Source organism: Dromiciops gliroides, chromosome 2 (assembly GCF_019393635.1).
Source record: "Dromiciops gliroides isolate mDroGli1 chromosome 2, mDroGli1.pri, whole genome shotgun sequence".
Lineage (NCBI taxonomy): Eukaryota > Metazoa > Chordata > Mammalia > Microbiotheria > Microbiotheriidae > Dromiciops > Dromiciops gliroides.
Genome location: NC_057862.1, coordinates 307,368,523 through 307,390,732, shown reverse-complemented (window position 1 = coordinate 307,390,732; position 22,210 = coordinate 307,368,523). Strand labels below are relative to the sequence as shown.

General features: G+C 35.4%; 1 protein-coding gene across 1 annotated transcript in view; it reads right to left on the bottom strand.

Annotated features, from left to right (window-relative positions):
* CTNNA1 (catenin alpha 1) overlaps positions 1–22,210 on the bottom strand; it is a 134,729-nt gene that overhangs the window by 74,269 nt on the left and 38,250 nt on the right.

The window sequence follows — 22,210 nt, the reverse complement described above, 5'->3', positions numbered from 1 at the left end:
TTTCTATCTTAGGGACTGGAGCAACAGTTCTATCAGTGCAGACAGTAACAAGACATACAACAAGTTGCGTTAATTTCTATTTCTATTTTCAAGTTAATCATAAAAGGGAAGTCTCAAAAGCATTCCACTTTAGAAAATTAATATCAAAGCTTATTAGAAAATAATTTATTTTATCTACTACAATCAGTTTGATCTTGAAAAAAACCTATGTAATAACTACATCTGACTTCTTTATCTCTCACTTTAATTAATTTGCCAGGATCCTGCAGCATTCTCAGGTTCCCACTCAAATTTATAAAAAATCTCTACCAGGCTTGCTTAAGAGTGATTTTCCTTTCTTTCTTTAAATATATCTAACCAGCTGGGTACTCAATCCTCCCTTACAGAGACAAAATGCACTACAATTATCTTTATAAAAGAGATAGGAAAAAACATAAATGAAAAATCAGATGGCCTAAAATGTCTCTGAAGCAGTGGTTTCATCTTCTTGCTTCACATGACCATCTACTATAAAAACTGCTAAGGGAGAGCAGCAGTAATTGATTAACTGAAATTTCATAATTCTTTCCCCTTCCTGAAGTAGGTGTTAAAGAGCTGTGAAACCATCTAAAGGGAAAGAAAAAAATAAAAGAGCAACAGCCTCAAACCAATTACCTTAACCACACTCTATAAACAGAGACAACTGTAAATCTCACCCTAACTGTCTCCATCAGTGCAGGGAGCAGAAGACTACAGCCCTCAACTCATGACATTTCTCTCCATCCCCACCCTGCCAACACCCCACCCTCCCAAGTCCCAACCCTGGGTTGGTGTGCAGGGCAGAACACAGTCTTCAGTGAGTACCCTGGTCAGCACCCTCCCCCAATCATAAAATAGAATTCAAACTTATACCTAAGTGTTTTCCAGGTGTGTTCAGGAGCCAATTCAAACCATCCTGTGTTGAATTTTCATTAGAATTTACCCCTCAGAAATCAGCAAAGGCTACAAATCAGGGCTTGATTTGCCTTTTTGTTTATTGTGATGGAGAAAATGTTAATGTACAGTAATGTATCATGCCTGTTTTCTCCTGCCCTGGAGGGTCAGTTGTTACACCTTTACCAGCATATACTTAGTGTTTTCTTATTTGCTTTCCCCCCAACTACAGGTTTTACAACTTAAAACAAAAACAACAAAATTAAGGATATTGCACTAAGATATGGTATCAAGTAGGTAAATTCATCAAGAACATGGAAAGGTGTATAATGTCCTAAATCCTAACAATGTATTCTGTACCCCATTCACAATTAGAAAATTCTTATATTTTATCCTTAAAGCTTATAATTTGAACTGGAAAAAAAAACTTTCTAGAGTTCAATATTTTTTAAAAATTCATTTCTACAAAAAACTCTTGATAGGTCTGCCAATTTATTAGAAATGCATATTATTAGGATCCAACAGAATCTATTGAGACAAACTTCATGGAACTGTGTAATATAGAAAATACACAAATAAAAATCACAATCCTTTCCAACAACCTCTACGTTCCAGGTCCTAGGCACTGAGCATAGAAAGAAAGTCTCTGCCCTCAAGGAGGTCAGAGTCCTAGCTGTATTATTATATCAACATACAATCCTTTGATTTTATTCGAGTTGGTAAGGACTTCAAAAAGATGAAAGGGCCCAGGCAACTCTAACAGTGAAGGAAGCTACCCCAGTCTCTTCTTTGAAGCTCCTCATGTTAACACCATAGTTCCTTCTAAGGTCAATCGGAATCTGATTTACGTTAAGACTAGTTTCCTCTTGTTTTCTCCTTCTTGGACATGGAGAACAAGGTGAAGATGTAGACCACCCAAAGGAAATGATTACTGATTTAGCCACTGGGTTTAAACTGCTGGTGGAGATTCAAGTTGTGAACTCAAATGATTTCACTCATTACACAGAGAATTAGGAAGAAAACCATACTCTACTGAAGGAAGATGTGAAAAAATGAATGCAATTTTATTATTAAAAAGAAAGCCAAACAGATTCAAGAGACATGATTTCAATTGTCACCTCAGACAATTATTAGCTATATATGGGCAAGTCATTTAATTATTCAAAGCTGCCATTTTCTCATCAACAAAATAGGGATAGTAATTAATACTTATAGTACAACCTTACAAGGTTGTGAAGAAAGTATTTTGCAAACCTTTAAGTACCATGTAAATGTGAGTCATTTTAACATCTAAAGGCCATTTTGTTGCTTCTAAGTATACTCCCTATTTTCTAGTTTCTCTTCCCTAACCAAGTGAACACAGTAGTACCCATAATGTGGATCTAATTAGTCAGAACTCTAACCTACCTTGACACTTTCCACATACTTTTCACATCTAGTACTCATATAATGCTGGTGATATTATCTGGCAGTCAAGTAATTTGCTTTTAAAAAGAATCTATTATAAACGTCATTATTCTGGTTCAATTCTAAGAGTCCAGGCTAAATTTTTAGATGTTCAGAATCACTACTCTGAAATCCTCTAGAGTGATTCACTTAAAATTAGGTAATATGCTTTCCCTGTCAAATATAAATCATATAAAATGATACATCTGGTATCTAAAAGGGAAAATTTTTTCAAGGTTAATGGGTAGAGTAGGGTTGGAATATGAAAAGCTGTTAAAGTAAGAAAATCTTTAGGCATGTTATTTTGTGGACTACTCTAAAATTCTTATTAAAGAGTTCTTTTTTTTTAACTTCGTGTTTCATGGACACATCAAATCTCCTACCCTTCTCTTCTCCTTCCCACCCCCAACCTCCACCTTCCAAAACTACTTAGGTACCTGTTTTCCCCATTTTCCCATAAGCCCTAAAGTTACCAATAAGAACTATTCTTACTGGAAGAATTCAGTAATAGACTATATGAGCTTGATCAATGAACCTTCAAAAGAAAATACAATTCAAAACAAATTATGTTTCTAAACTTCTGGTGAAAATGCAGATTATATGGGAATTGTTCCATTCCATCATATCTAAAGTGGAATCCCTTTGTCAAAAACAGATACTCTTCAGCTTATGAGGACTAGACCACAAGATTTAGAGAACAAACCCTCTTTGTAGATTAAGAAAAAAGGGGGTGGGGGGATAGTGTTCTCAACTGTAAAAGGGCTACAATAAATAATTAGCAAACTGTTGTGGAATTCTACTACTAAGAACTTGCTTGCCATGGTACAATCCAAGAAAAGGAAATCAAATTTGTCTGAACCCCAAAACCCATAAAGAATAGGAAAACTGAATCCACCTGGAAAATATAAATTGTGAATGTCCCAAAGAAGATTAGTTCTTGAGACACAGAGGATTCAGCCAAGAATATTCCTGATACACGACTTTACTGAAGTAGTCATAGGCCATTATCTACCTTGACAAGGCTTTGGATTTGTCTTAGTAAATATTTGTAGAGAACTAAACTATATTTTTATATAACACTATATTTAGCCTTCATTTGGTTCCCAAAATGATGAAAGGAACCTATGTGCATCGTGCAATTAATGACCATTCCCTGCCTGGCAAGCCACTTATGTTTCAGGCAACAGATGGACAAATAACACATCAGGAGTGATCACAGAATCATAGATCTAGAGGAGAGATTTCAGGTCATATGTATCATATTACAGAAAAAGAAACAGAGATGCAGAGAGGTTAAATGACTTGACTGAGGTTACAAAGGTAGCATGTAAGCTGTCAGTTAGGGTTGGAAGGAACCTGGTCCTCTGCTTTTAAAGCCCCTGACTCACTCTTTCCATTGTACCATGCATGTTCCTTGTCACAATGCAATTTGTGTTTTTTTATCTGATCAACATGTCTGTTTTCTCTTGATAAAAAAAATACATGTGGGGAAATACAGGAACAATTTATTTTCCTCCACTTTGTGAAGTGGGAAGAACACTTTTTCTTATGGATACTCCCTCCAGGCCAATGTGCATCACACACAAACATGCTCTGAGGCCCAAAATCTAGGGCCTGTTTTATTGTTATGTTAAAACTTCCAGTCTGAGATTTATACATTACTGTAACTGAATGTTTAATAGCAAATGCTTCCAACTTCTTTTCCATTAGATGCAGCACTCCTAAAAGTTGGCAAACATTACAGTGCATGATAAAAACTGTCATACAAACAATTTATGCTCAGGTTTAAATGTGAATGATATTACATATATAAAGAACAAGATAAATTGTTTCAAGAATTGCCTAAGATCTACTTTACCCTTTCAAATAATTAAATATCCTAACTTTAAAAAAAAACATGCAAAAGTAGAGTTTCTACCTCCCTACAATACCTGGATCTATTATCTTTCTTCCTTTAGCATACTCAACTGTAACACACACACAAAAAAGTTTATTTTAAGTCAAGAGGATTGGTTATTGCAAGGTTATTGCACATGGAAAGGTGTAACATTTAATTCCTTTTCTAATATTGAGTGGCCAATATTTTAAAAGAATATATGAAATTAGTAATCTTAAGAGTACTACCTTGCCCACTTTGGTAATCTGAGATGCCACATTTATTTTAATTTTTTAAACTGAAATACAATTAAAGTGTTTTCCTGACTCATCAACAATACAGAGGGGAAAGGCTTGGATGGACATGCCTTTTTTTTTTTGGACCAGTTTTAAATACCATGAACAATATTTATCAAATGGTTTATCAAAACCACTACTAAGAATGTGAGAATTACACATATCATTTGAGGATTAATTTCAAAACATTCCTTTATTGAGATACAACTAATAAAAGAATCTGAATACATAAGAACAATTTAGAAGAATGTGACATCAAAACAATACTTATTTACTAAGTATCCCCACATACACACTGATTTAAGAAATATAATTTGAACTTCTACAAAGTGATTACACCACCCACACTAGCAATTGGCAGAGAAGAGGGCGATTAAGCTGAAGGGAAAAAACATGCTGTCCATGTGCCAGAACAAAACAGCTAACGGGTATGCAAAAAGAATCACAATCACCAAAACTACATTGTACTTTGAATATCCAACAAATTGGTTCTCAGGTACAGTGCAAATTTTGTTTGTAATTTCAATGTTTTTCAATGAATCAAGAAGTCCCATTGGCCTACTATGTACTTAACACTATACTAGGTGCTATGGAGAGGTTTCTTAAGGAATGAAAGATGTTTCCTGTTCGCAGGGAGCTTACAATTGGAAATGACATTGATAATACCTGCAACAATTATCAAATACAAAATCACATAAAAGGAAATACTAAACAGTGTGGTACAGAATATTGTTATTGAATTTGAGAAAAGGAATAGATCAAAGGAGAATTTGGGATGTTTGTTAATAGGTAGGATTTAGAAAGAATATACCAAGAATAATAATGATAATACATTTATATCGACCAACATCATAACAAGTTATTCTCACAACAATCCTAGGGACAAGTACTATTGTTACCCTCATTTTACATGAGGGAAATGAGGAAGACAGAGATTAAGTAATCTGCCCATGGTCACACAGCTATTAAATTTCTTAGACTAGATTTGAACTAAGGTGTTTTGAACCCCAGGTATAGCACTCTATCTATCTATCTATGTAGCACCTGCTGTCTGAGGAAGAAAGGAAGAACAAAACTTACTGACGAGTAAGAAGGCAGGAAGTAAGATGGCTAAAAAGGGGTCAGAGTGTGAAAGGTCTTAAGTCAAAAAGTTGCACTTCACTGTGCTTCGTAATAAGGAATAATATGAGTAAAAAAACCCAACAGCATAAAAAAAGTTTTTAGAAGGATTAGTATGGCAGTTTTCCTAACAAAATAAATAACTACTTCTCCTCACCAGTAGAAAAGGACCTTTAGGGGAAGTGCAGTTTGAGGAAAGCTTGAGGATAGTAAGAAGTAAACTAATAAGTCTTTTAAGTGAGGATAGAATGACAAGTGGAAACTAGGAAAAGAACTCACATGAAGGGACTTACTTCTCTAGTTATTTACCTCACATTTTAATAATAGGAGGTAGGAAAGGTGAAAAACAGCATTTTTTTAAGAGTTACACTTGGATGACTATAGCAAAACATAAACAAAACATTCCATACCCCAGAAGGGGGGAGAGAAGAAAAAGATGGCAGAATAAACACACCAGAAAAAAAAACAACCCAATAGATAGTATGATAGAAATTTCTATCCAGTCTAGAAAGACTTTTTGGTAAAAATAAAAGTCAATAAGCATTTAAGCACCTCTTATGTGTATTTTCTAGCACCTTCCACAGTACCCAGCTACTTCAAGAGTAAGCAATTTCCTCTCATATTTATTTTTATTTACCATGGTATGCAAAATCCTCATTAAAGATTTTTGCTTCAAATATATACACACCCCTAAAATATTGGGGGAAAAAGTTGTTCAACTTTAATAATTTCTAACTCCTTGAAGCAACAGTACAGAGTAGTGACAGCCTGTTAATTTTATTCACTTACATACTACAAAAGAACCTTATTACAAGGTTTAATTTGTTACTTTTCTGTGTAAGAGAATAATTAATGGCTTCACTGTTTGAAACTTGAGTAGAACTGCTGTGTTTTTGTTAAAAGCTATGTAACGTGGCTGCCAAATACAATTTTAATCGAAATCCAAAAGCTATAACTTCCTAACATTTTAATAATAGGAGGTGGAAGAGATGAAAAATAGCATCTTACAGGTTACATTTTGATGACTTTCACAAAACATCAGAAACACTCCATGCCCTAGAATAAATCATTCTTATTACCTTATCTCAATTAGAAAGTCTCGTTAAAGGGAAAAACAAACATTCACCCAATATTTCCATGTTTTATTTACAATGAAAAATAATTCCAAATTTCCCCCTCTCATTTCAACCTTCACACACTTCTGCCTCTTTTTCCCAACCTCTAGAAACCACAAGTTCCCCCAAAGTTCTCTGCAAAGAATGAGACCACCCTGATGAAAAGGTAGGAATGGAGAGAGGGGGTGGTAGTCCACCCTGTTAAGCAAATGACTTTCCAATTCTCTACCTGGGGCATGAAAATTGGCTCATTTCCTAACATCCTTATTTTTATATGGTAAACTTCCAAAGCTTCCCCACAGACCTCAGGAATACTTTGCCTGTATCTCTACTGTGATTATTTTATATTCTATTTTAATTGTATGTGTGTTCCTGATGCTATACTGTAATCTTTGTGTGCAAACAAACAGCTCAACTGAAGCTATTCTGAGACCAAATCAAAAGAATTTTCTTGACCATTTCAGTCTTCAACACTTGATTACCCTTTCCTCCTGGGGTTTTTCCTCATGCTCCTTTCTCTTTGTTCTCACTGTCATCTCACTGCTTCTCAGTTACTCAGGGCTCTACAACACCTTTTGGATGATCCCAGAGTTTAATGATTATCTCTTTTACAGATGACTTCTCTATCTATAGCCAAATGCATGTCACACTTCAAACTCAACAAGTACAATATGTAATTCAATATCTTTGCTATCAAATTCACTTCTCTAAACCTTCGTATTTCTGAGGGTACCACCAACCTGTCCTTGAGTCTCCCCTCTCTCACCATCCGATAGCCACAATCTAGCTGCTTAGTCTTATCAGTTCTACTTGCCCTATCTTCATTTCTACTCTCCCTTTCTACCATGCCTTTAGCAGCTTCCTCTATTGTGAGCACACATCCCTTCATCCTAGATTTCTTTCTCAACATTCTTTCCATCTTCTGATACTTCCTGAAGGGAAAGTGTCTTTTTCTTAGAGACATTAAATCACTTGGCATCCTTCTTGCTCCTTTACTGCAATTTTCAGACTCTTCCTTATCTATCATTAGGCAGTAACCCTCTATCTCCCCATTAAAGGTCTAAATCCTTATTGTGGTCACTTACACTTAAACACACCTCTAAGTCACTCCTCCCACTCTCCCTCCAGCACCAAGTAAAGTTCAGCCCCTGGCTCACATTTGTTCTAAAATCTTCATGTACTCCAACAATACTAGTGCAGTCACCAGCTAAAGTGAGGCTTGATCCTACGCACATAGTAGATAGTTTATTCTTTGTAAATATTTACCGAATCACTTAGACAATTCAATTTTACAAATGTACTAAAACTAAGCATATTCAAGGAACAGGAAATTTAAAGACAAAAAAAGAAGCATTCTACTGGGGGAAAAAAAACACCAAAAAACTTATGGACGCAAGTAGCCAAATGTCATCCATAGTTATTACTTAGAAGGGGTTAAAAAAAACACCACTAAACTAAAAAGTTCCAGAAGTACTTAAAACACAATTCCTCTGCTGTTTTGCCAGCTTGCTTTAAAGACTGGGGTGGAAGAAATGCCAAGAAAAAAGGGTAGTAAAGATAAACAAGCTACATTACCTCAACTACCAAGGACTGCTTTAATAATTCTTTTGTCAGTCACCTCATGGAATAAGATAATAAAAGCTAGAGGGAAATTCAGTCCAAGTAACTTCTAGCAACTGAACTACAATTGTAGTTTAGGCTATTGTCAAAAGTGATTAGATATTGTCAAAGGAATATCTGACCAAAAAAGTATAAGCGGAATAATAAAATATTTCAGAGGACATTTCAAGATTAAATTTGTATTGCATTTTCCAGTGTTGCTATTAATGGACTTTTCTCTCTGAATTTCTGAGGGATTCTATGTCACTATAGTAGATATGCACATTGTTATATGCACATACATCTAAGTATAGGTAGAAAGGACTTTCTGTGGCAGGTTAGGACACAACAAATGCCAAGGAAAGATGGTGGATACCTCTGTATAGTAGTCAGCATTGTTGTTATGAATTCCAAATGAATCCTAGCTAGCCACAGTGAAAACATATACCCTTTCTAGAAAAACCACTCCCAATATATGCCCCACAGATAGTGAGCCAGTGGGGTAATCTTTGTATATGAAGGATAGCTTTATTATATACATATTATATGTGTGTGTGTGTGTGTGTGAAAACAGTGATATATATGAAACATAAAAACAGTAATACATACATTACATACATACATCGTATCACTGTTTTCATTTTCATTTACTATTCCTTGGATAGGTCAAAGGAAGGGCAGGGAATGTCACATCAAACTACTTGCAAAAATTTTCACGAGCCCCATGTCAGAATAAATGGTTTGAAATTGTATGTTTGGGAGCTGCTGGAAGCAATTTTAAAGTCCTTTATTCTATTTTTAATATACTATTTCATTTCTAAATTACAACATCCTAGATAGAAATTTTTGTCTTTCTTTTCTTTATTCCTCTACCCTCTTTTCCTTTCCAGCATAGTTACCCACTCAATTTTAGGGTTTTTTTCCTTATGAGCCATATTTTCATTTAATTATTCAGATATTAAAAGACTGTTTAAGAAGTCTGTACCCTCAGCTATAGAGAGATGTGGAAGGAAGAAATGATGAAAACATACAGATCAAGATAAAGAGGCTCCAGCTTATTCAGGAAAGACAACCAAGTATGCAGACCCATCTCTCATCAAAGTTATTTTCACTCTAATTTTCCAGGATTCCAAGTCATGTACTGTCCATTTTGACTTGGATAGCAAGGAACTACACTTAAACACAAGCTTGCATTCAAATGCTTATATAAAGACACACATTTTGCAAATGGGGATAAGGCCAAATCAAAATAACATAGATTTGTACAGAAATCTTGCACGTGTGAAATCAATGGGAAAGTTCTACCACAGTATTCTAGAATCAGAAAATCTTAAGATAACTCAACCAATCTCATAAAAGGTCTTTACTCATCCCATACAGGGAAAATGGCTCTATCCAGAAAGACCAATTTTTAAAGTCAAATAAGCTATCAAAGTTTTACAGATTAGTATCTTGAATTCACCAGTGAAGAAATTCCTAAAGAGTTTTGTTGTTTTAGTATATGCCAATATGTGACTATATTCCACTTTGCATTTTAAAAAAAACAGTCATTATTAAACCAATATGTTTTAAATAATTTTCACTTTATTCTTAGCCCTCAATGACATATTTGCATTTTCAAAATATACCCCTTATTTGGGAACATATTCATAAAATGCTTAGATATCAAGCCATGCCTTTAGATTGGGGGACTCAAGATTTCCTGTGTGAAAAAGTTTCCTTGAAACCAAAAGCCCTAGCTAGTTTTTTATTTACTATACAACTGTTTATAATTTGATACCCAATGCAAAAGGCATGAAGAAAACAAATGTAGAAACCTTTTCATATACAGAAGAGAATAATAACTGAAGAAGAAAAATAATAAAAATAAAATGAGATATTTGTAATCTTCTTTGCAAACTTAGATAATGCTGTTATTTCCTCAAGTTTGCAAAGAAGATTACAAATATCTCATTTTATTCTCAGAAAAAGGAGAGGGAGGGGGAGAGTAGATGCTATTATTACCCGTATTTTAAATATTAGGAAACTGAGACAAATAAATAGGGGCTAAGTAATTTACCCAAAGTCACATATCTAGTAAATATCTGAGGCTGGATTTGAATTCAGAGCTTCCTGAATCCAGACACAGTACTCTGTCCAATGCAACAGTTTTTGTGGTAGTTGTTTTAGTCTTGTCCGACTCTTCATGACTCCATTTGGAGTTCCTGGCAGAAATGCAACCTCCTCCAGTACATTTTGCAGATGAGGAAACTGAGTCAAATAGCGTTAAGTGACTTGCCCAGGGTCACACAACCAGTAAGTGTCTGAGGACAGGTTTGAACACAGGTAGATGAGGCTTCCTGATTCTAGGCCTGGTAATCCATCCACTGCCCCATCTAGCTGCTTCCAATTATGGTGCAGAACATTACTCTTGACCTTCCAGTTAGAACACTGGCTACCTTGATGAACTCATTAAAGAGAGAGGAAAGATGACAATTGAAATTATGCATGTGCCTTAAATCAATACTAGTGGCATCCTTTCAACACCGCATCAGCTACCGTTCACCACCACCCCCAACAATTAAACTGGTTCATTTCTTTCGATTAACAGTTACCTTAAGTTTTCATCATGAGGGTCAGTAGGACTCCTGAGGCCTGTAAAGGAATCAAGCTAAGTCACCATTGTTCTCGATTTCTTTACCAGAGTTGTCCCTTCTGCTTCCTCTAAGTTTCCCAACATTTTATAATATTTCTGTGGTTCTGCTGCTGCTGTTCTCAGCTAGTATTCCCAGTTAGACACGAAGTAGAAGGGGGAAGAACCAAAAGAAGATTCCATAAAAGACTGAAGTAACACAGATGAAAATTCTCTCCAATCCCAAATCCAACCTCATCAAAATCCAACAAGCACCCTGGGACATAATTTGCAGTTGGCATAAAAATTTATAGTTATATTATTAGAGGCAACTTTCTTGGATCAAATATAGGAGAAAACACTAGTAGTTTGTTATTTATTTTCTTTGACCTATTTTAAGAGTAGAACTAAAAAAATTAGACACCTTCACAATGACACTGCAGACAAAGGGGTTCAAATGTCAGAACACAAGGACCATATAAGCCTCATTGCCACCAAAACAGGTTTGACATGCAACTATTTTTTGTAGTAAGCCCTTATATGGGTAAGCCTACACTACTGTTCCTCAATAGGGCTCCCAAACTAGAAAGTATGTATTTGGAGAGTTCACAGAAAATAAATGGTTTTCTTAAAGATACAGGGAAACAGGAGTTCACACCACAGGAAATACCGGTAGGAAAGGATATTCTAGTAGTAAAGTAATTAAGAACAAAATTGTTGAAATAAATCTGACTGAATTGAACCATTCAACATGAGAGGGAAAGCTACTACCTGAACCATCAACTACACAGGGCTGTTTATAAGCAAAGTGCTTAGAAAGCTTACCTGTGAAATTCTTATTGTGGTTGTGACAATGAAGGAGAGGTCCAAAAGCTCACAAGAACAATGTTTGGAATAAATGTTTTTGGGGAAAAAAGACAACAAATATCTAACAATCACACTGTAAGACTTATATGGCCTGTTATTAATATTAATTATTTCTTAAATGAAAGTGTCCTTACCATTACACAAATCAGATCCTAACAGAGGACCTAGCCTAAGGCTTTCCAGATCAACAAGAATTTTTAAAAAATAAAGCATAATGATTACATTTTAGACTTATGATATATACAGGTTTTATTGCAATAAAGAATTCTCATTAGCCCATGCTAATTAGCATCATGACATCAACTATTGGGGGTAAAAATACAGAAAAACAAAAATAAATGGTATTAATCACCATCAAAATTTTCAAGACAATGCAGAAGCAGGAAGGAATAAATGGTGAGATGAGATTCAAAGGACCATAAGAATAAAAAATACAAAGCTTGGGAAAAGGGCTTGTACCCCAAATACCCTATAAATAGTAATAAGTGACACTGACCAAGGCAAAATTTCAATAATCAAAAAGGGCAAACAATGACTAGCAAATGCATTTGGTTCACAGAACTAACATAAAAAACAAAAAAATCCAACAGTTGACATTACTCAACAATCTTTTTATGTCAGATTTCAACTCCTCAGCCATTCTCTAAACCTGGGACCTAGTAACAGTTATTGAAACAGCTAAGAGTAGTAGAATGGTCACCCAAGACTACAGACTATTAAATGATTTCATAGATAAGTATTTTCACGCAGGAGAATGTAAGCTTCTTGAAGATAGGTATTTTTATGCTTAGTGAATTCATATGAATGCACAAAGCAGGTTCAGGTGTAATATGTAAATAGTTTTAGCAACTCATCAATAGCTGATACTGGCTAGTATACTTACTTACTTTAACTAACATTTAAAAATCTATACCGTCACAGAACAATCTAAGTTGTCTCTATCAGACATATGAATGATCTGAAGAGGTAGACTGATCAGAATGTTAGGCAGAAAGAACTTGAACCTGTTTTTTTTTAATATTCTACAAACTATTTTCAAAATAATTGGTTTCTTTTGCAATTCAATGCATTTTATTTTATATATTTTTTAAAAATATCATTCTGAGAAAGGTTCCATAGGCTTCCCCAGGCTGCCAAAGAGGTCAATGACACAAATAAGGCTCAGAATCCATGTTTTAGAGTAAATATTATCCATCATACACTATCATTTTTATACCACCCAAGTTATGGAAGTTACTATTTTTAGCAAATAGTGTGCATATTCTGTTATACAATGAGCAGGGCCAAAAACAGGCTATAACATAGCAGTGTAATATGGTTTGCTATACCTTCTATTGTCAAGGAAAAAGGGAAGGCAATAAATATGACTTCCATAAAATAAATGAGAAATCACAAACTACACTGTTGGTTATAGGACTCAAGTAAAAAGCCGGCATCAGAAGCAATAATCAAAGACATCTAAAATTGAGTAGGAAAAAAAGCAATAAAAATATACTACAGAGCTATCTAATCCAAGAACTAAATTGGTAGAATTAGAATTGACTCTCAGAGAATACCCTCCCCCATGCCACATGGAATTAACTAAAAAGAAGTGAGCCAGACCCAAGCAAAATGTGTATTTTAATCGTAAAGAGAACATATTATGAATCTGGGAATAAGGCCACCAACTTCAGGCTAGACAGCTCAGACAAATGGATAGTAATAAAACAACCCCTGCAACACAGTCAGAAGGGACACACTTGCTAAGCAAAAGGAAATTAATATAGTCTTTACTCATTACTACCAGAATGCACATTAAAAAAAAGTTACAACTCTCCAAATTTGACTGTAGCTGAAGGGGAAGAAGGTGGGGAGGGATGGGGGGGGGGGAGAAGAGAGGGAGAGAGGGAGAGGGAGAGAGAGAGAGAGAGAGAAGGGGGGGGGGGGGAGAAATGAACTGCTTTCACTCAACAAAACTGGAAACGGAGCTCTTAAAGTCTGGAGACCAAAAAAGGGGCTGCCTGGTAAAAGCTAAGCCCTCATAGCTCTAGAATCATCCCAAATATGCAGAATGAGTACAGGTGGTAGCATGTGTAAAGAAGTGATGGAATACTGTCTCCTAGGAGAAAGAAAATTGTGTGACTAGGGAATGATAGAAATATAAACAAACTAGAAACCGTTTACTAAAGGTCTCCAGAGTTTGGCTTTATAACCCAAAAAGCAAGATCACTTTCATCCCAGCTGGGCATAGGGAAATTTAGAAAGAACATAACAGCAATTGCATTTGCTGCAACGAGTATGGGGTGATAATAATAAGTGGATTCTCCTGCTGTCCATATTACTCACAATTTCCCAGGGATATACTCGCCTATACAATCACTGCCACCCCTAACATCCACATGTTTCATACCAAACCCCCAATATATAAAAATCAACTTTGTGAAATCTATTCTATACATTTCCGTGAAGGCTCCGACTTTAACTAGGGTAACAATTTCTAAACCATTCCATTCTGTAACATACTCAGGGCTATGAAATAACAATTCTCTCTCCCTCCCTCCATGGCAGGGTAAACAAAGTTCTCTTTTCCAAGGTGGTCACTGGTCACTCCAATTTGTTCCATTCAGAGGCTATATACATTTTCATAACAAACCTAACTCTAAGCTTTGAGGCACCTCAATATGAAAACAAATGTAAAATCTATTGTAATGAAACAAAATAATACCATTTAGAATCAACTGGTCAACAGTTATTGTTTACTCTGTGCCTATCTTACAAGCTTAAATAAGGCCAAAATATGTAATGCTTGAATTAAGTGAGGCAATTGTAACAAGAAGAATTACCTAGCACATATATACAAACTCCCTAACTTCAAAAAAAATTATTCATCTTGTTCTAGATTTTTTCTTCCTCTAACCCCCATAGCTATAAAGAAAAGAAACTTGTATGGGATTTCAATGCTGTAGTTCTAGAAGTTAAGGCAGGAACAAAGCCAGGAGTGATCACACTGTATAGTCAAAAAACAAAGATCAAAGATCCAAGCTTTTGGAACAAAAACTCATTATTTGGCAAAAGCTGCTGGGAAAACTGAAAAACAGTATGGCAGAAACTAAGTATAGAAAAACATCTCATTCCATATACCAAAATAAGGTCAAAATGGGTACATGATTTACACATAAAGGATGATACCATAAGTAAATTAAGAGAGTATGCAATCATTTGTCAGATTTATGAGGAGGGGAAGAATTTAGGACCAAAGATATAGAGAATAAAATTAAATGTAAAATTGATTATATAAAATTAAAAAGCTTTTGCACAAACAAAACACTAGATGCCTTAAATAGGAAATACCATAAAGACCAGTAACTCACCTTTTTTTTTTAATTGCTTCTTACCACCCCAACTGAGGTCCTTATTATGAAAATGATTAAAAAAAATAAAGAGCAAAACTACTGGATTGTATCTACCATTCAATTCTGTCAATGGTTTTAAGAAGTTTTCTTTCTTTTATTTTTTATTTTGGTGGGGCAATGAGGGTTAAGTGACTTGCCCAGGGTCACACAGCTAGTAAGTGTCAAGTGTCTGAGGTTGGATTTGAACTCAGGTCCTCCTGAATCCAGGGCCAGTGCTCTATCCACTGCGCCACCTAGCTGCCCATGTGTCATGATTTTTGATGACATTGGGTACACACCCTGCGGATAGCCCCATATCAACTGCACAGAGCCTTTGGCCCAGGACTCTGTACCACCGAGCTGCCCTCTAGAAGTTTTCAAAAAGAAGATCAAACTTAACATTAACAAATCTAGGGGGCTAAAAGGATCAACTTTGAGGACAACTTTTAACATATTCCATGCCATCCTAATTTATCAACAATGCTTTAGTTCAATGTGTAAGATAGCAAAAATTAAGAGTCTACTATGATGCAGGATAATAAATGATATCCTTTGGTCCTGCAGGTAACATGATCTAAATCACCAAACAAGTTATAGGGATATATAATTATCCTTCAACATTTGTCAGGGTTAGGGGCTCAGGACCCCCACAAATGTGAAAACCTGCAAAACTCTAGGTCCCATTCCAAACCTTTGTTTGGTGAAGGGGGGGGGGGGGGGAAGAGGAGACAATAGGGGTTAAGTGACTTGCCCAGGATCACACAACTATTAAATGTTTGAAGCTGGATTTGAACTTAAGTCCTCTGATTTCAGGACCAGTGCATCACTTAGCTGTCCCATAAACCTTTATTTTTAATAATTCTGATCATATTTCACACATAAAAACAAGTAAAACAACACGCTACATCCATAAAAAGTTGCAGTTTCTACTGAAGAGATATTAGTATCTTGTACACTATAGTCTTCAGAGCCATGGTGCAGCTACAGCAACTACTTCATGAATTTCCTTCTATAAAAATCACATGATACAAAAATTCACGAGACTGCGTATGGATGGACGCCTGAAATGTTTGACAAAATTTCATTATTTATAATACATTTTCTGTACTATGCCACAAATCTCCCCAAAATTCCCATTTAATTATCAAAGTGCACGCAAATAACCAGATTGACTGTATAAGTAAAAATGCAGTGTGTGCCACACCTACTGTGTACTCAACACTGTACTCTTTACTAAGGGTGTAAAGAAAGCCTAAAGACCGTCTTGTCCTCAAGGAGGGAAAACAACCCCCCTAAACAAGCACAAACAAACAAAATACAGTCAGGATAAATTGGAGATAATGAACACAAAGAAGGCACTACAATTAAGGGGGGAAAGGAATGAATCTGCATTGGAAAGACTAGCACAGACCAGATCAATGCACTAATGTGTATTGATACGTGCTCACCCCTTAAAAATGTTTCCAAAGTCTGCTTTATGGAAGCCATTTAAAGATAACTGTTCCTAGCACATCCTAGGTTTCAATCTTACAAGAAAAATATTCTTATGGTCTAGTCCAATACAGTCTGGAAGGAATCTTAAATGAGTTGCAGGTGCTTTCAAGTTTGATGTTAAAAGCCATTCTCTAACGATCTTTTCTAAACACTCCATAAAGTAGTTTAAATAAAATACTAAACGATAAACACTAAGGTCATAATTTTCCACACATTGTAAAGCTTATCTTCCAAGATGTAGGCTTTTTTCCTTCCTTAATTTTTAACTTTAAGGTAACTCTTCTTATACAACTTCCTCCTAAATGCAACCTTCGTGCGCTTTACCATTTCACTCTCAAAGAAATTTGAGTCACTCTTATTTGTAAACACTAAGGAACAGCAGAGGTGTCAAACTCCATACATAAAGATCTCTCATTTAGTTTTAAAATGTAATGTTCTGTACATCTTTTTGGAGCCATAAAGTTTAGATTTTTATTATTTTTTTTTTTGTAAAGATGAACTTTTCCAGCTATGAGCAGAGCCAGGGAGCCAAGCCCAATAGTCTTAGGCCACCAGATCACAGGCTCTTGTCCCCATTCCTACTTCGGTCACCTCTGCCTAGCTCTAGGTTGAAGCACTATGGATTCAAAAGCTGCTGTTCACTGCTAATGGGTCTACATTTCATTGTATTTTTATTTATTCTGTTAAATATTTCCCAATTACATTTTAATCCGGCTGAGCCAAGTTTGATACCTTTGAGCTACAGGGCAATCAAATCTTTCCAACATTCCAAACAAATCTTTTATGGAGGGAAGGGTCCCAAACATCTCAAACACTTTTAAAACATTTAACTTCTAAAATATGCATCAGTAGAAATAAATATATTAAGCATCACTATGAATAAAATCCTATCTTTTGACATCATTCCTATTTTAGACTTATTTTAGACAATAAAAATTGGTTCTGGGTCAAACTAAGATATATACCTGTCAAAGACAGGGAGAATTTTAAATACTCTTTCTCCTACCCACTTTAAACAGACATACCCTAAAACTGTTGATTCACCAGATATTAAGCTGCCCAAGAAAGTAGAATGGCTTAGATCTGACATTTCCTTTTGGCAGTCATTAGTCTTTAATGTGTTGCTGACTAGAGACTAGAGAAAGCAGGTTTTCATTCATTTTTGCTTTAAAATTAATTTTCTTAATCATAAGGAAATATACAAAAGGCTAAACATATCCTTAGAAAGTCATCAATCTCATCATTTTAAGGCTTTAAATTAGTAAGATGATAAAAACACAGATCTCCAGAGCAAATTATTATGAGACTATTCATTCAGGTTTTAGTCCTCTTTTTTTATTTTTTTTTGCGCGGGGCAATGGGGGTTAAGTGACTTGCCCAGGGTCACACATCTACTAAGTGTCAAGTGTCTGAGGCCGGATTTGAATTCAGGTACTCCTGAATCCAGGGCGGGTGCTTTATCCACTGCGCCGCCTAGCTGCCCCCAGTTTTAGTCCTCTTAATAAACTCAGGGCAATGACAAATTGGGGAGGTTGGGAGGATGAAGATAAGAAGGCAGTTTATGTCCTGAGTCCCACTTTGTATAATGGTTAAGATTTGGCTTCGAGTATATTAAGCCAAATCTGTTCATCATCTAGTACATGCTACTTATTAAATTCTTCCTCTTCACATATCACTTTCTCCCTCTCCTTTTTGCAAAATGCCAAGACACTTTGAGATATTTTTAAAGATTTAGCGCCAAATATTCCTTTCTACTCCAGGACACCTCTCTAGATCAGGCAATCTTTGTAAACTCTCCCTTTACTTTTTATCTAATGAGCTATTATGTATTAAATTTGTTATTATTAGAAATGTTACTTTACACTCATTAACATTTTGATTCATAATTATTCTCAAATTAATTCATATGTGTGCTTATCTCTGATACTAAATTTATAAATTCTAATTCTCTAACATACCCCAAGCAAGCCTAGCACAATATTCTGAAGTGGTAGGAATACAGGTGCCCAATGCAATCCTGCTAATACTTAGACCGAATACAAATGTTCCAAAGAATAGAAGGCAAAATTTTTATTTTAGAGAAAAAAATCAGGAAAGGGATAAAAGGTCTACAACCAAAATATCATCTTCCTGTGGCAAGTGAATCTTTGTCTATAAATAACCAAAGACAGGCAACTAAGCTCAAGGATGATTAAGTGACAGACCATCCAAAACACAATTCCTTATTCTATCTGACATGCAGCGACTATCCCAAACAACAGGAAACCTACAGAAGACAAGTTTCCAATAAAATCGCATAGAGTCTAAGCATAATGTTAAAAAGACAAGCTGAGTACACAAAAAAATAACTGGTATACTACTTTACAAGATAAACAGGAGTTAAAATAAGTGGTTTCCTAAAGCACAATATTGCTTTAAAAACCACACCCTTGACTGTGGTCTCCTTTAGGCCTGCCTTCCTCTTCTTACCCCATCCCTGTATGATAGCCCTGAGGTTTGTCTGTCTGTGTCTCTCTCCCCTGCTACCACATAGGTTCGATGCCCACTTTTAAACAAATGGCTTCCAAATCTAGATATAGCCCGAATCCCCAGTCCTTCATTTCCAACAGAGTGAATATTCCTACAGAACATATCCAACTGGATGAACTGTTGCAGACACATAAAACTTGTCACATACAAATTTATTTTCTCCCATAAAATCACCTCTCCTCAGAACTTTTGTATTTCTAGGGATGACAGCCCCACCTTCTCTGTCAACCAGCTAAACTTTAGCAATATTTTCTTCTACAGCACAGCTCAGGTATTCCTCTGGGACACATACCTTGATCCCCCTCAGATAGATATTGTTTGGTTTCTCCTCAAATTTTCCCAGAGTACTATTTTGTATAATATATCTTAAGCTCATGTATACACTGTAAGCTTCTATATGGCAGCTAAAATAATTTTTTAGAACTGTATTGTCAGGGCCTAATCCAATGGCCTTGCATACAGTAGGAACTTAATGCTTGTTCAATATTTTCTTAATGCTTTAGGTTTATCTTAACTATGGAACACAAAGCTCAATAAGTCATTTCTATCTCCTCCCTTTTAAAAGAATTTACCCAATAAAAATCTCCATCAATCTACAAATAATGAAATAAAATTTATTTAAAGGGAGAAGGTGGTGGGTTGTCTGACCTTTAACCACCTTCTCTCTAGATATACACAAAATCTGGACCATTTTGGGAGTACCAGTATAGCCAGTAAACCCATCTGTCATCTACCCACAATATCAAACCAATGAGAAGCAAAGAGATACAGTAAAAGAGTACTGGCTCTGGAATCAAGAGGACCTGGGTTCAAATCCAACCTCTTACTCTATCACTTCACCTCTCTGGGTCAAATGAGTACTCATCTGTAAAATGAGGCCTTTTCCAAGTCTAACTCTATAATGTTGTGGGGCTGGAGATGGATTGGGTGGGGTGGAGACACTCCAGGCTTATAAGCAATAACACGGAGGAAGAAAACGGGTGTTTAAAGAGACAGCATATAGTTTGGTTTGGTTGAAACATAGAAGAGAATTAGTAGATAACTAGGTTGTTTTAGGCCTAGCTCAAGACCCATGCCCATCAGAGTAAGCTTTCACTGCTGCATAGTGTAAAGAGGCTCGGGTTCAAATCCCAGTTCACCCATTTATTCTCTCAATTTTATTCAACTAGAAAATGAAGGGATTGGAATATTTTGTGAGGTCCCTTCCAGCTTTAGATTCTTTGACTTTGTTGTATATAACCAACCAATCTTCTTTCTTAGTTTTATAACTGTGATCCTACAAATGTGTAAATTTTAATTCTCAAACATTTACATAGTGCATAAGTATAGAGTAAATAGAAAAATAATTTCTTATTTTGAATTGGCTTTAAAATGGTACTACAAAAACGGTAAAGTATACGCTTCCTTACACAGTACGTACTAAGAGACAATACGTGATCTAAACAATATAGACAGCAACGGACAAACCTGTGCAATTACTGCAATCTTAGCCATCAACCTGAATCCAACTTGAAGTTAAATTGAAATTTAAATTTTACCTATTTTTAAAGTCTATTAGTTCTTCTGAAAATGTGAAAATGTAATATTCCTTTGGAGAAAAAGAAAAGACTGCTCAACTGATTAATTCAATCAGTTCCCTTAATAATGGAATTTTACTGATCTAATAGAAAGAATAAAATTGCATTTGATCACATTACTTCAGACTTTTGAAGAAGGAAAACACTGATTTCTCCTAATGCATGTGGCTTTACACAGGTGCTCTTAAACATCTGTAAGATGTGTAAGTATTCAGGTCCCCAGCTGCCCAATGGTCAACAATATCTATTTATATATATTAGTTTTCAAAACTGTATAGCTGAATTAACATTATTACTCAAATATTTGTGGCTTGACTTCTAATTATTTCAGTCCATTTGGCTTTGGGACACATTATATTACTTTAATTAAACAGATTAAGATGTGGGGGGGTAAAAACAATAGAAGATATGAGTTTCTGCTTTACAAATCAAATCTATGCATCCTCTCTTAAGAGGAGGGAAAGGCATTTCCCCAGTAACTGCCCTTATAGAGCTAAATGAGGATGAATCACAAGTGGCTTCAAAAGTAACCAGAAGTTAATCTACAGTTTTATTTTGTTTTTTTACTAAACCTAATGTTAAATTACAATACTTTGACTATGGTTAGAAAAGAGTTAAACAGGAAAAATTGTGGCACATTATTTCTGATATTAACAACTTTACTTCTAAACCAGTTTGCCTGACCTTTTTTAGATTCAAAAAAATAAAAAGGGAGAGAAGATCCTCTTTCCCTCCTTTAATTACAATCTACTCCAAAGGCAAACCATTATGACAAAAGAACTTGCTTTCACATATTTAAAGATCTAGATCTTTATAAATAGCCAATATTCCACTTTGCAGGCTCGCTAACTGGAGATGAGACTAAAAAACTGAAACATGGAGCCATACACCCCTTACTTAAAATAATATGAGCAGAAACCTGAATAAAGATTGACTCATGGGGAAAAGTGTTATTTCATGGATCTCCTCACAAAGTCTGTTTTATGACCTGGAGAGATGCTGGGGTTACAACTTTCAGTAAAACAAGACTGAAGAGCATCTAAAAAAGTATTTCAAAGGAAGAAGGCAACATTTTGCTCTGGCAAAGAATAGAACCCTGAAAGGTTCCCCACCTGTGGTAAAGGTGGTTCTGAAGTTCAATAGTCAACATTTTATAAAATAACTATCCCAAAGCTTGGCTTGCTAACCAAGAAACATTTCAACTGAAAGTACCAAATTTTAGACATGAAACGAAAAGTGAGAAAACATAAGGATCAATTTAAAAAGTGAAGCTAGACATGTTAGATATCTATATATAATTCTATAGCAAGTCATTTGGAGATACAAAGACTAATAAACTTCCAGCTTCACAACTAGCATTTATGAACTATGTTTTCAAAAAAACCTGGACTTCATTCA